We start from the raw sequence: 13,916 nt of genomic DNA on the forward strand, positions 1-13,916 counted from the left end.
GGCCTTGTGTAAGGGGCACTAATTTGGGCATTGTGTAAAAGGGGCATCACTGTGTGTCATAACATGAATAAGGGACTACTGTGTGGCATAATTTGAATTGGGGATAATGTATTATAAAGGGAATTACTGTGTGTGGCACAATGTATTATACAGGCGCATTACTGCACATGGCAATTATTTGCCACGAGGGGAGAGCTTGGGGGAAGCCCAGCACCTTCGTAAGTGCTGGCCACGCCCCACAATGTGATGAATCGGGGGTATTCCGCAAGGAACCAGAGCGCACAGAGGAACTCCATCTAAAACAAGTTATTTCTTTCTTTTTTTTTTATTTGGGGGGGGGGCGCAACTGGGAACTTGTGGCATAATGTGTATAAGGGGCATTACTGTGTGGCATAATGTGCAACAAGGGTGCTGCTGCGTGGCATAATGTTAATAAAGGGTACTATGTGGCATAATGTTTATATGGGACATTACTGTGTGGCATAATGTGCAATAAGTATACTGCTGTGTGACATGATGTGAATAAAGGGTACTACTGTGTGGCATAATGTGCAATAAGGGCACTGCTGTGTTGCATAATGTGCAATGAGGGGTAAACTTACTAAGATGGGAGCTCTATTAAGAAGTGATGTTGCCCATAGCAACCAATCAGATTCCAGGTATCTTCTAAAAGGTGCTAGATAAATGAGAAGTAGAATCACCTCTTAAATAGAACTCCCATCTTAGTAAACTTACCCCTAAGCGTACTACTGTGTGGCATAATGTGAATAAAGGGCATTATTGTGTGGCATTGTGGGCACTACTGTGGAGTTATGTGACATAATGTGAATAAGGGGTATTACTGTTGGCGTAATATGAGTTGGGGGCACTATTGTGGAGTGTCATGATGACGCCCTTATTTCAAGTGACTATGCCCATTGTGATGCGTAGCCACACCTATTTTTGGGTGCACACATACACTGCCTCTAAATTTATTGTACTACTTGCAACACTGAAGGTGACATAAATTCTGGGGAGGTGTTGGAACTGGGACCACCCATTACCATATGTCTAGTTTCACCTACGATGGCTGGGAGACACAACGGGGATTAGTGGTGAGACAGAAGGGAGCTAGCTGGGGAGACAGAAGGGGTGCAGACTGGGGAGACAGAAGGGAGCTAGCTGGGGAGACAGAAGGGGTGCAGACTGGGGAGACAGAAGGGAGCTAGCTGGTGAGACAGAAGGGGTGCTGCCTGATAAAAGAAAAAGAAGTGCTGGCTGATGAAACATGGGGGATGGCTGGGGAGACAAGGGGGCTAGCTGGGGAGACAGAAGGGGGATGGCAGGGGAGACAGAAGGGGGATGGCTGGGGAGACAGAAGGGGGATGTCTGGGGAGACAGAAGGGGGATGTCTGGTGAGACTGAAGGGGGGATGGCTGGGGAGACATAAGTACAGAGTGAATTATTAATTTATTATCGGGGGAGGGGACCGCCAGTCCATTACTTTGCCAGGGGTGCTCGGACCCCTAGACACACCCCTGACCAGAACCAAAACACGAGGGTGTGCGCACATCTCTAATTATTATGGGATTCCTGCCCTGGCACCTCAGTCCCTGTGTATTAGGCAGTAGCCAAGATCTGCAGTATTGTCCCCAACATGTGAAATATTAGGGTCAGGGCCGGAACTAGGGTAGTGCAGCCTGTGCCGTGGCACAGGGCACTGCAGGACAAGGGGCGCTGTCAATTTTCTGTTTATTATCATTCTCACTAGTAGCTTCCTCTTATTTTATCCCCAGCATCTCCTGGCCTCTCCTATCTCTTCCCCATTAGGCCATTCCCCTTTTTTGGGTGCATTATGTCCCTATTTGAAAAATTGGGGTGGCGCCAATGCTCTTTCTGTCACAGGGCACCAAAAAGTCTAGTTACGGCTCTGATTAAGGTATTACTAATATTAGGGTAATACTGTAACATAAAATGACAATGCGTGTATAGATGACATACCCAGGCAGAGCAACACCAGGTAAATTATTAGGAGATTCTTGCTCTGGCATCTCAGTCCACCTCTACTAGGTAGCAGGAGATATTTGCAGCCCCGCCGCCAGCAAGATGAATGTTAGGGTATTATTAGATGGACATAAGGACACTACATCTATAGATGATAGCAGAGCAGCAGCGGGTACAGTACGTTATCTGGAGTTAGATCCCTGCCCTAGCCCCCAGTCCTGTGTGGCTTACTGGCAGCAGTTGCGAGTTAGCAACTGAGATTTGCAGCAGCAATTACTCCGTGGCCCGGCCGGCGGCCGCCTGCTGCTGCTGCTGGTGGTGACTGGGTGAAGGGGGCCGGCTGTACTGACGTGCGGGATATACCGGGCCCGGCTCCTCCCTCCGCCTCTCCTTGCCCTCCTCCTCCAGTGTCGGGATCTGAATGAGACCAGGGGGACCGGCCGCACATCCAGCGCCCAGGAGGCCGAGGGGAGTGTGAGCAGCGGCGGCTCGGAGCAGGTGAGCGGAGGGCCCGTCCAGGCCTCAGGTGTGAGACAGGGAAGCAGGCTGACCGATAGCTGCTTGGCATAGGCCTGAGAGCGCTGCCCCCTTGTGATCCACCGCATACTGGGATCTCGTAACAACCACCCGGCCAGTGTGGAGGCGTCTCCCGGGCTGAGATCTCTCGCGTAGCTCAGGCAGCTGAGGACCATGTGGGAGATGATTCCCCCCTGTGCTCACCCATTTCCAATCACTGTACAGGCCGCCCCAAGGATGGGAACAGGGCACCGCCTGTAACAGGATAACATGCTGCCCCCAGCCTGGTCTCATGGCTGCACTATATAAGAGTATCACCTCTGTGCTCTTCTCTGGTAGCAGGAGGCCCTGTGCTGCCCTCTTGTCTGGTTAATGAGTGATGGCTTTTGAGGACCCATATTTTGGCAAGGTGTGGTGCCCCTATGTCTGGTCATCTAGTGGTGGCTCAGGAAGACCTATGTCTGGACAAGGTGTGGTATACTCTTGTCTGATCATGTAGTGGTGTATTGGAGGAACACATTTTTTGGGCAAAGAATGGTGACTTAGGAGGAACCATGTCTGCTTATCTAGTAGTCTCTTAAGAAGATAAATGTATAGGTAAGGAATGGTGCCCCATGTCTGATCATATAGTTGTAGCTTAGGGGGACCTATACCTGGGCAAGTAATGGTGACCCTATGCCTGGTCATATAGTAGTGCTTTAGGAAGACCAATTTTTAGGCATAGAATGGTGTCCCCATGCCTGGTCATATAGTGGTAGCTTAGAAGGACCTATCCCTGGGCAAGGAATGATGCCCACATGTCTGTTCCTTAGGTGGGGATGTAATTATTATCCCGGCTGTTGGAATGGCGACACCAGTCAGAATCCCGGTGCCGGCATCCCAACAGTAAGTATTGGGGTAAGGGGGAGGGTTAGGCTGCGGGGGTGGTGAGGTCAGGTTTTGGATACGGGGGGAGGATTAAGGTAATATACTTACCTTCATCTGTCGGGATTCAGACCACTTTTGACTAGATAAGTAATGAGCCTTAAACTGTGTCCCTGGAGCTCTCCTGGCATGCAACTGCTTGTGGGGCCTATTCCTGATGCAGGATATGATGTAGTGGCACACTGTTAAGCTGGGTACACACTGGCGCAATCGTTCCAACTTTCCAGACTATTTCCCTTGAGCGGGGATTGAGCGTACACACTAGAAGGTACGTCATTAACATACATTAGGTTGCATGCAATATCGTCAGGTTTTATGTGCAGCATGTCAAACCTAGCGACTGTGGGCACGCGCATTTTGAGTGTACACACTGAGTAATGTAGGTGATTTGTCATTACAAAACGATAAATCGCCTCGACATCGCTCGAGTGTGTACTCAGCTTTAGGAGTGCCATATCTGAAACAAATACTAAAATACTACACTGCAAAGTGCCCCTGTCCTTTTGATAGTAAACTAGAACAACACATTCATGAAACACTTTTTTTTTTTTTTTTAAATGGACAATCGGGTATTGTCCCATTTGAGTCTTGTTTTAAACTGAAGTGGCGTTATTGAGATGCGGATGTTTTTCCTAATGTGTTTCCAGTTCTATTGGTTTATGGACCCTTCTCTTATAATGTAAAATATTCGTGATTGCAGCAGGTAGACACAATGTAAATGATAATTTTTTTTTTTTTTCTTAACAGACCTGTAGACTAGCATGGCTTTACCCTGAGGGTGCACGTTCTCAGAAGGGAAAGCAGTCTTCCTGCACTGCAGCATATTGTGTTAGTTACCTGTTTAATCATGGAAAGCTAATAAGATTGAGTTTTGGTTCAGCGACTGCCTACAATTTTACCCAACCACTTTCTTAGTAAATCTTCTGAGAATATGTTTGTCTCAAATAGCTTAAGTTCAAATGAAGCTCGAGTTACTATGACATTTTTATTTGGGCTATGCTTATGTTATATAAGTTCAGTATTATGTAGACAGCATCTGTAATCATTAGATAATTGGGGACTATAAACCATCGCTGTCATGATCTAATGAAGGTCTAGGTAGCCTTAGGCACATCTCGCAGGTTGCGCAGCCAGCTGGAGTGCCGGAGGTTCCCAGACCTACGTGACGTTTGCACTGTAAGTTTATGAGACTGGTTGGAAAGGCAGGGGGTGGTCATAATTGCATCACAATCCTCCTTCCTGTAAGCTTTTCAGTTGTTCCTGTCTTTCTAGTTTATTTCATGTTTTTCCTTAAGTTGTTAGTATTTTTTATTCTCTAAAACAGAAATTGAACGGATTTACTTTATAATAGGATTTATGTGATTAATAAGTCTCTTGGTAAAAATAAATAAAATACATTTTATTTCCTTCTACTTTAAATCCCTGAATTTGTTACTGTAAAGCCTATGCGATCCATTGAACGATCTATCATTCCGATGTGGATCGGATCGATAGACCATGTAGATCGCATAGTGTGTACCATCTGTGCCCTCCTGCAGTCACTTGTGATATCATCTGGTCGGCTGTGCTGCACGGCCATGCGCATGATATTGCTTGCGGCGCTGTTGCAGGTAATGAAGGACGGCATGAAGAATCGTTCCGTAGTTCATTACATTGCTCAATTTGTACCTGCGCTACAATATCTCAGCATATCGTCCGGGTACACATCGGCAAGTGTGTACCCAGCATAACTCCTGGTCAGGGACGTCCAATTTACCTCAGCACAATACATAACTTTATTTTGCAATTCTTTATAACCAGGAACATCAAGTTGGCCCTCTCACTGTTTATAGATGATTGTAATCTGTTGGCAGGGGAAATAAATATGGAATTTGGAAAATTACATTATGGAGTGCCAATTCTCTATAAATATACTATATGTTTTCTACCATTATTGATGGCATAACCAGAATGTCCACCCATATAAGTTTAAGGATCCATTTACATATATTAACTGCTACTTGTATAGCTCCTTCATATTTTGTTGCACTTTACAATAGGGAACAAAAAAAGACTGTATGATGTATATATCTAGGTCCGGTGGCAGGCTGGATCTAGAGCAAGGGCACTTTTGCGTGCTTCTGAAAAAGGGCGTGGCCAATGACACGGCCCCTTTTCGTCACTCTTGGGGGCGTGCCCAGCACTTATGGACATGCCGGGCAGACCCCAAGCGCCGCAGTCACTGTGCATGGATGCCGGACACATGCGTCCAGCATCCATGCACTGGCAGTGACCGCTACTCTACCAACGTTCCCAACCGCGGGACACTGCGGCCCGCGGGTGTTGGACAGAACCCGCAGGCTGTTTCAGCAGAGCGCAGCGCTGGAGGGCAGGGTACTTTCTGCCCTTCAGAAATAGGGCAGGGCGCGGCGCCCCGCTCATACAGCCTAGTAATTTTTTACTTCTTAATTTTTCTGGGTCCTAACTTCATTTTTTTTGATCACATGGTTTCCTCATGTAACTAAAAATCCAAGGGCGAGTTGCAGTGCCGTTACCAGCGTTTCTACAGCGACTCGCCCCCTTCACAGCTAATAGGATTGAGCCCTTAGAGTGTTCGGTAGTTTCAATATATATAGAATGACTTGGCTGGTTCACTTTTTCACTTTCAGACATGACTTTTACTGACTTGTTATACTGTATATTGGGGCCGATTCAATTCAGTGCGCTGTGAATATCTCCGCGCTGTTTAGTCCGATTATAACAACTTAAGTCGGAGAATGCCGGTTCTCGTGACTTAACATGGGAGTTTAGTTCCAAGAACCGGCATTTTCCGACTAAGGTGCCGGCCGCGAGTCTGTTAGCGTCGCGCTAAGATGGCAAAAAGCCTTGCAGCTGGCACTTTTTAGTTGGATTTCTCCTCGCACTCTCAGGAGGATGCGAGAAGAAATCCTTTAGCTGGCTTAGCAGCGCGCTGAATTGAATAGTTCCGGGACCAACTTCCTGGAGATATTTACAGTGCACTGAATAGAATCCCCCCCATTGTTTGCTGAAGAAGTTAGAAGGGCACTAGATTATAAGCAATATAGCAGCTACACGTTATGTTGTAGGTAATAATCTGTCAAACATTAATTCTCAAGACGCAATTGCATTCCATATACTTTTGTGTCATGAGTGAAGTGTATCAGAATGGTAAAACAGATAAAACAGATTGTTATGGGCTTTTTGTAAGGGTCTGTAAACCATGTTCTGCAGTATTTTTGTGAATCCTCCTTACCCTACTGTAATCAGTTTGGGTGAACCTTTCAGTAAGTTTTTTTTTTTTTTAAATGACTGTCCCTTTATGTGTCATTATTTGCAACTAGCTTTGTAACACAGTACTTATATGAACATTTTGCACAATGGAGGTATGTGTACCTCTTGCTGCCCTTCCAGTGAGACATTGTACTGATTTTGCATTCTGTATTAGTATAAAACGCTATGAGGGTGGCTGGCATTATCTGTGAAATATTGAATTTACCCCTGGTTTAGATAGAACTATATGTATAATTTTGTGTCTTGGATTATCTAATGATCTTTTACCTTTTGACACTCCCAGGTGTGGCACACCTAGAGGAGTGGCTCCTATGTTCTGTGTCTGCTGGGTCTAAAGTACAGAAGGTAATCGTGTACCTGTTGTTCTTGTTTTGTGCTCTGTTTCACTTGCCTGGGATTTTTTGCATTGTTACGTTGACTTACGTATATGTGTGTGTAAAAAAATAAATAAATATAAAATAATATATATATATATATATATATATATATATATATATATACTTTGAAATGAATGAGAGATGAAACAGATGAGCTGTAATTGTTAATTTTTTTTTTTTTATGCTAGCCATTTATTGGATGCTGTTTTGATTTATTCACAATGATATATTACACTAAAAGGTGCTCTTTTCTTACCATAATATTATCCTATTTGTCTGCTTGAATAACAGCCAAACATTAATAATAGTCACCCAAGTTTTAAGGGAAGTGTATGAAAATTTGTTAAAACTTGGTGTTAGAGCGTTTTATCTCTCTCTCTCTCGTATATCCATCTCTCTATCTCTCTCTATCTATCAGCACCTTACAAGGTAGATAAACAAATGAAAATAATGACTTACAGTACAAAACAATACAGGACAAGGACATGGCTTATAAACATTTCTGTGTTAGCAATCACAACACTCAACAGGCAGCAGTGTTAGGTGCCCCTGTGGGTAGTTAGGATTAGGTGATAGTATGTCTAGTGTTCCTTCTAGCTCCGGCGGGAGGCAGTGCGCCGGAGCTAGAGAGGGCAAGCACGCGCGTGCGCCGAAGGCGCGTGCGCGACCGAGAAGGGGGCGTGGTCATCGGAAAAGGCGGCGTGTCTATAAGACGCGTCCCCTTTTCGTCACTCTTGGGGGCGTGCCCGGCACTTACGGACACGCCGGGCAGCCCCCAAGCCCTGCAGACAGGGAGAATAGATGCCGGGCGCATGCGCCCGGCGTCTATTCTCCGGTGGTGACCGGGTCACCGCACGTTTCTCCACCCGCGGGACACTGCGTCCCGCGGGTGAGAACGGCTCCCGCAGGCTGTGAGGGCAGGGCGCTTTTTGCCCTCCTCCTGGAGGGCAGGGTGCTTTTTGCCCTCCAGAAGGAGGGCAGGGCGCCGCGCCCCGCTAAAACAGCCTAGCGGGAACGCTATATGTGTAAGGGTAGAACACATGAGGAAAGGGGCCCTGCTCGTGAGAGCTTACATTCTAAAGGGGAGGGACAGACATGGGGGGGATATCTATCTATCTACACACTGCTGCAAATCAAGTCCCTCCCACTTAATTGAATTCCCCTAATTTTTTTTTTTTTTTTACTTAAGCCTTTTCGTAACGACATATCGCCTACATCACTCAGTGTATGTATGATTGTGCACTCCTGACGACCGCCTGGTTTGATGTGCTGCACATCAAACCTAGCAATGTCGCTAGCGGCCAGTGCATTGTTAATGAATGACGTAACGGTAATCATTCCGTCGTTCATTAAAGTCGTCCAGTGTGGACGCACAATCACTGTTCACAGGCATTCGTCCCGATGTCGGAACGAATGCCCGTCGCTCTAATGTGTACCGTGCCTTAAGCCACCTACACACTATACGATTCCTACGATTATCTGATCTGTCCGCCAAGAAAGAAAATCTCAGCCTCAGATTCCCGATATGGAGCAGTGTGTGCGCGTTTTCAATAATCTGCCCATGTTTTCCTGTCACTGTCATCCTCCTTATGGGTGGTTATATGCAAAATCAGTGAGGTGTAGTGGAATATCGGTAGCTTCTATGGAAAAATTGCATATTGTGTAGCACAGCTATTGGAGCTTTCAATTTTCCAAAAAATCGTTCTGTTCCTTGTTCCGATCAAAAAAATCTGCCAGTATGTAGCTAGCTTTAGACTTTTGAACTGTATGGGGTGACTTAGTTGGATATGCACATTGACGAGACTTACTGTATATTAACATTGCAGGAACATTTCCCTGCACATTTCTATGTGCTTTGACGGTAAACCTTCAATGTAATTGGCATCAAGTCGGCAGGAAAACAGTCCAAACACCGGCCATACACATCCATTGCTTACAATGGAATTGCCCACTACATCGCTTTGAATTGAATTACCCCCTTTGAGAGACCTATTGATTGATAACGGCGTATCTGATCACTGAGTGGTACTGTTTTGTACAGTTTCCCAGTTGATCATTTATTTTCTCTGTAATATGGGGACTCCCAGTAGCTGTAGATTTGCAATATACTGCGTGCAGTGTAATTCCTCCATAGTGACTTAATGGACAATACCCCTTTTACCAGAGCTAAAACCCGGGTTATTGCAGGGTTAACCCGGGTAGTTCCTTGGTGTAAGGGGGAAAGAATTGGATTGCCGGGTCCAGTGACCCGGCAATCCATCCCTGGTAAGTTGCAGGGTTTTCTGGATCGTGCCGCATGCCTGCCGATTGGCCAGCTTCAGTGGTGCTTGGAGAGGACGTCCTCTCCAAGTGTCCACTTCAGCGCTGGAAAAGCCGGGTCTCTGCAGACCCCGCTACGGTGTGAATTGAGCCAACTCATGGATAATCCTGAGTCGACGCCGGTGAAATTCCGGGTCTGATCCTAATTGGAACCGTGTTCCAACCTCCGGATCAGACCCGGAATTTCGGTATAAAAGCAGTATAAGATACCAGAGAAAGTAGTTAGATTCTGTTATGGATTTATTATTAGTGTCAGAAAAAGTTGAGTGAATGATATTGCAAAAGTGACACTATAGATAATGTGAGATGGCTGCTATCTGCTTAACATTGGTGACTCTCTTACCTCAGGGCTTGACAAATTTTTCTAAAACCTAGGAGCCAGGATGAAAGTATAGGAGCCAGACCCCCCTCCCCTTCCCCCAGGGCAGCATTACTGAGCACCTACGCCCCAGGCAACCAACTCCCATGGCCACACCACTAACTGGGTACCCCAGGTAAATCACCCTCCCACAGCCACATTATTGATCAGCTAACCCGCCTCTCCAGGCAACCAACCCCCAGAAAGACCACCCCTCCACAGCCAAAAAACCCCGGGCAAGCAAAGCCACCGCTGGCAGTGGGCGAACTAGAGCGTGGTGGGCTAAGATGCAAGAATATGCTTTGGTCCCCCCTCTGCAGTGCCCCCAGTAGGCGTCCCCCCTCTGCAGTGCCCCCAGTAGGTGTCCTCCCCTCTGCAGTGCCCCCAGTAGTGGTCCCCCCATTTAGTACCCCCCAGAAGTGGTCCCCCCTATGCATTGCCCCCAGTAGTCCCCGCCCCTTGTAGTGCCCCCAGTAGTGCTTTCCCCCTTGTAGTGCCCCCAGTAGTGCTTTCCCCCTTGTAGTGCCCCCAGTAGTAATCCTCCCCTTGTAGTGGTCCCCCCCTTGTTGTGCCCCCAGTAGTAATCCCCCTTGTAGTGCCCAGTAGTGCTCTTCCCCTTGTAGTGCCCCCAGTAGCACTCTCCTCCTTGTAGTGCTCTCCCCCTTGTAGTGCCCCCAGTAGTGCTCTCCCCCTTGTAGTGCCACACGTAAAAAAAACAAAACAAAACACTTGCCTGAATCCACGCTCCCGCTCCCGCCCCCATCCGCTCTCCCATTACACACTGCAGGTGCCGGAAGATGGAGCGGCTCCTGCAGTGGGCGCAGCGGCAGTCAGTGAGAGTCTAACAGACTCTCATTGGCTGCCACTCAAAACAAACACACAGCTGCCAGCGGCTGTGTGTTTGTCAGTCACTGTGTAGCTCTGTCCGGTCAGTGCTACACGCACGGTGCAGTCTGTGTCACAGAGACACAGACGGCCAGCGGCCCGCATGGCGCTGCGGCCCGGGGGCACGTGGCACCCTGCCCCCCGGCCCAGCCCGCCACTGACTGCAGGACCCAGGGGTTGATGAAAATCTGGCCGCCAGGCAACCAAATCTGGTCGCCATGGCGACCTGGCGCTCGGGTTTTGTCGAACCCTGTCTTACCTAATGGTGGGTACACACCTGACCGATATATCTGCAGATGATGGTAATTCATACACACTGAACAGCCATCATCTGTTTGTGCCCCCGGGTGCCGGGATCCCACGTCTGCAGACCGCCCGTACACACTGGCCGACGGGCAGCAGATATATTGGCTGATCAATTGATCGGCTAATATATCTGTCAGTGTGTACCCAGCTTTAGAGTTACCATGAGGATGATCACTAGAAAAGTGTAACAAAGGGGATATAAAATGAGGCAGCATTCAGCTTGTTGGAATGCAGTCAGTGTCCCGCGAGGGGATCACAGGATCATAGGCCACATTAAGCCAGCCTGAGTAGTGAATGAATACATGTCAAACCTATGAAGGTTATACCTCAGGCAACATCTACACACATGCATTGCTGAACATTCCTAGTTCCCTAGCCTGTATTGTAAATCCTGTGTTTGATCACATGTACATATACTTGAGGGAGATTTTTCCTGCAATGTATTTGAAGCCACTGCATTCAACTGAGATGGGGCAATTGCACTTTAGTTAATAAGGAGCTATCTTAACAGCTTCCTGTGTTCTATGCTTTTACCTAACTGGTTACGGCTGTGGTTCCCAAACTGTGTGTCGTAGGGTGCCTCAGGACACTTGTAGGGTTGCCTCAGGTTGGTGGTACATCACCAAATCTAATTATTTATGGTCAATGCAATGTAAATATGTGGACAAACAGAAGCTCAAACCTGTCCACAACCACATAACTGAGCCTAAGGATGACAGATAAGCACAATTTACTTCACTTTACTACTTTACTAACTTTTTTCTGCATTCCTCAATAACAAACGTTTGGCTGAGGGGTGCCGTGAAAGCAATGCCGTTACTCTAGGGCGCCATGATTCTAAAAAATTAGCGAATAAATGTTTATCTCTGTGTATTTCCACTGTGCTATATGTAGCGGTAGGTCTTACCTGGTTGTGGCCCTTGAGCTATTTACGCAAGGTCTGCTGCAGATTTGGGATGATAGACAGCAACTGGTTGGTTATACAGCTGTTGTGAAAATACATACAGATTTTAATCCACATAATGTGTTTTATTTTTTTTATGATCATCCAAAACTTTCTCTATTTGACAGTTGTAGCACAGTCCTCGTACATTAAAAAACAGATTGGAAGTAATCTGTTAAATCTTTATTGGCTAATGTAAAACGTAATCTACTGCCCTGGAAGTGTACTCATGTGCGCACTGCAATTTGTACACACGGTCATATTGCTTTCATATTATTCAGAGCATTTATTTCAACAGTACTGATATATTTTAATGTAAATAAGCAAAATAAAAATGCAAAATACCAACATTTGTTTCCTTGCACATCTTTTGATTTATATTAATAAATGCACTGTTTGTGTATGAGTGCATATATCTATCTAATATATATATATTATCAGACATAACATTAAAATAACTGACAGGTGAAGTGAATAACATTTATCTTGTTACAATGGCACCTGTCAAAGGGTGGGTTATATTATGGAGCAAGTGAACACTCCGCACCTGAAGTTGTTGTGTTGGAAGCACAGGATTTGCTATGTCTGATCAATTTTGAGTAATTTTTATTTTTATCGCCTACATCAGAGGTATTCAACATGCTATGCTCCAGCTGCTGTGGACGGCCGATATGTCGGCCAGTGCGTACCCGGCATTAGATGTGAAAGGGGCGTGTCTAAACTAAAATCTACATTGCAGTATAGAATAAAGCTGTCCAGCATTTGTAGCCCACATGTGAAAAGAACAAGTGTATGTGCACTCCTTGCAGTGCACCATGGTTTGTGTCAGATACAAAGTTGCTTTTTTATTTTCTCTCTTTCCAATTTAGAAATGGGCCCATTACATGCACTTTTCTAAGATCTCTCAAGCTCTATTTGTGCATACACACGGGACAATCGTCAGCGATAACGATATCGCTGAACGATCTCCCTGCACCTTCCCAGAGCGCTGGATGATTGATATCAATCTTCCAGCACAGCACCAACCCACCAACGACGGGCCAGCGATTGCGGCTCCCTATGTAACCTGGTCGATATCGACCAGGTTGGCCTGCATGCATGGCCGATGGACGATATCATTATCGTCTATACGTGCTCGCGCATCGCAGGTTGTTGGTGCATTGGAAGGCACCAAAAAATGCATGATACGAACGATAACGATATGATTTTATATCGTTATCGTTCATATCATGCATATTCATCGTACTGTGTGTACGCACCATATCACATATCAGTATAAGTGCACTTGTGAAGTAGCTGCAGACTGTTTTTGTTAATTTCATTGTCCTGGTTGCAGCAAAATGTTTTGCCCCTGATACCACAAGTCTGCAATCTACATATATTTTTTTTTTCTTCCAGCTAGACTGTAGCCAGTTTGTTTGACTTTGGATACTGTGGTAAATTTACACAGTCTCAGGCATGCAGTGAATGTTGTTTAACATTTAAATCAAATGTTTAAACGGAGCAATGTTTAAACTTTGAGATGTCGCACCAACTAGAAATCATGTTTCATTGCCCCTTGTTTAATTTTTTTTGTTTTATTTTTCTTTCACAAATATTTAACATTTCTTAATTTCAGTTTCCAACCCCAAACCCCAGTAACTGCAGAAATCTGAGTGTAGTTGCATGTACTTATGCTAATTCTGGACAAATGTCATAATCTGATCAGGTTTGTTAATTGCACATATGGATTAGGACAGCCTAATGCATTTTATCTCTTGAGGTTTGGCAAATGACTTTGCACATGTGTAAGGGGGAGTCACCTTTTAACCTGGTTCCCTAACCTGCCCGGCAGTTCTGACTGTACAGGAAGGAGGAATGGTTGGTCAAGTTGGATGAGGAGAATAACTACAGTTAAGGGCCCCATACACTGAACGATATAGCTGCCAATCCGACGGATTGGAACCATATAGCTGATATAGCGTTACGTATGTAGTCACAATATCATCCATTGCGCGCTCCCGTGGGTTCGTCC

General features: G+C 45.9%; 1 protein-coding gene across 12 annotated transcripts in view; it reads left to right on the forward strand.

The window, feature by feature from the left end:
• Positions 1-2,359: 2,359 nt before the first annotated feature.
• The window catches only part of KTN1 (kinectin 1), a 168,407-nt gene continuing 156,850 nt past the window's right edge, over positions 2,360-13,916 (forward strand). For 7 of the 12 annotated variants that reach the window (XM_088461372.1, XM_088461379.1, XM_088461378.1 and 4 more), the window contains exon 1: positions 2,361-2,481. The gene's annotated coding sequence lies outside the window, so the exon portion shown is untranslated. Of the gene's footprint in view, positions 2,482-7,040; positions 7,060-13,916 lie in introns of those variants that run through there. The other 5 variants (XM_088461377.1, XM_088461381.1, XM_088461380.1 and 2 more) reach the window with 3 other exon arrangements.

The sequence above is a fragment of the Taudactylus pleione genome, unplaced genomic scaffold (genome assembly GCF_031769625.1).
Source record: "Taudactylus pleione unplaced genomic scaffold, aTauple2 ptg001041l, whole genome shotgun sequence".
Taxonomy (NCBI): domain Eukaryota; kingdom Metazoa; phylum Chordata; class Amphibia; order Anura; family Myobatrachidae; genus Taudactylus; species Taudactylus pleione.